Source organism: Rhea pennata, chromosome 12, assembly GCF_028389875.1.
Source record: "Rhea pennata isolate bPtePen1 chromosome 12, bPtePen1.pri, whole genome shotgun sequence".
Classification (NCBI taxonomy): Eukaryota; Metazoa; Chordata; class Aves; order Rheiformes; family Rheidae; genus Rhea; species Rhea pennata.
In genome coordinates, this window is record NC_084674.1 from 24,299,854 (window position 1) to 24,301,796 (window position 1,943).

The following is a 1,943-nucleotide window of genomic DNA, read 5'->3' on the forward strand; positions in this document are numbered from 1 at the left end:
AATAACACCTTGGAGACTAGCTGGGCTCAGGGGACCCCATTTGAGATGTTTGACAAGTTGTAGTTGTCCTATGAAGAAGACAGACTAGTGCTATTTAAGAGTAACAACAGTGACATTTATTAAGAGGTCACAACACACCTTCCTGTCTCCTGCTCCTGGAATCAAACTCCCACTCCCCTTGCGAGGGCTCTCCTTACTTAAGCAGGGGACTTGCACTTTGATCCTAAATTTTTCCCCTGTTACTACTGTCACTTGGGCACATCTTTGCCTGGTTGGATTGCTCTCCATGAGTGCTCAGCTCTCCTTTCCTAATTCTGGTCTGGCTGCATCCTCAGCTCCTTTTCTTCTGGAATAACCATAGGCAGATAGAGATAAGAGATGTGATTTGAATCCAAAGGGAGCCAAACTGCCCACCTTCAAAAGCAAGACTGGGTTGTGAAAGACTGATTACTTAATACCATGCAGTTATAAACTGGCTTCTGCTCCAGTGCCAGCTGTCCAACAAAGAAAGGGAGCTAGAGCATACAGCCACAAGTGGAGACATTGTCTTAGCAGCAGATCTGAACTTGAAGAAAGGCAGATAAGGGCTGGAGAACTAATGCTAGCTGGTGGAAAAGACAGGGTAGACTGGGATGATAGTTTTGTTGATTAAAGGGAACTTAAATTAAAACTGAGATAACAAATTAATTGCTTCTGATTAGAAGAGCAGATGGACGTGTTACTGAAAACCACACATCCCATGAGTTGGGCCAGAAGAGCATGCAGACCTGATTCAAAACCCCTGTGACCAAAGAGCTACTTTGTAACTTTGACCATAGCATTCTACTACTCTGGCTTAGCAAGACCAAGAAGTTCATTTTTTCTTAACTACAAAAAAAAAAAAAAAAAAAAAAAAAAAAAAAAAAACTGCACAGGAATGAGTAAGCTCGTTAAAAATACAAAAAAATCCTCATAGGCAACATGCAGCTGCGGCTGAGAACTTCCTGCTGGAAAACAGGCATGAAACAAAGAGGAAGAAGAGGAAGGGTGGGGCTGGGTGCCACCACATAACTGTGCTGGCCAGACAGTTAACTCTATGATGTCCTTGGCTGCAGAGGGAGCACAACACACTGTATGTATGGGAGTATGGGACACCTCGCAGGCCTCCACCTGCGGCTGTTAACTCCTTTGTTGCAGAAAGAGGAACAATTGTCCAAAAAACATGACAAAAAAAAAACACCCTCCCCAAAACTAACAAGTATCTCTAGCACACAACTTGGATGCAGCTAGGTGCTCCCTTACACTGCTCATCATCAGTATGTAGACTCCTTCATGCTTAGCTTCTTGACAGACTCTCAGCTCAACAGTACAAGTGCAGAGATGCACACCACTATTCCATATCGTTTCTCACCCACAAAAAAGAGTGCTTCCCTCACTGCAGCACTTAAAAGGCAGCCCTCATGAAAATGGCAGACTGCATACAAATATAACCATACGCAACATCTCACGCACCACAATGCAGGGCAGAATGTGTATGACAATCTACATTGGGATGTTGTATGCCACCAGCATTCTTCTACTGCACATATCTTCTTAACACCTCCTTCTACATTCCCCCTCCTCTCCTCCTAGTCTGTACACACATTCAAGATCGCAAATTCATCTCAGCCGATGGAGAATCTGTTTTGGTTTGAATATAAAGTCTTTGGCAAGAGGCTTCTGGGGAAGCTTTGCCACTCACCATAGGGTGAGGGATTCCACGGCTGGTCTGTGCTGCAGCATCTGGAAACCACCGCAGGCACTAGATGGGTATCGCTCACTGGGAAAAAAGAAAAAAAAGAAGGAAAAGAAAACTTGCAACTGCTAGGTGGATTCTGTGACAACTGTATCAAAAATGGTATTTTTGCTTCAGGTTGTCAGATGCTGGGCCAAAAATCCCAGAGTGAGGAATACAGACACCAGGA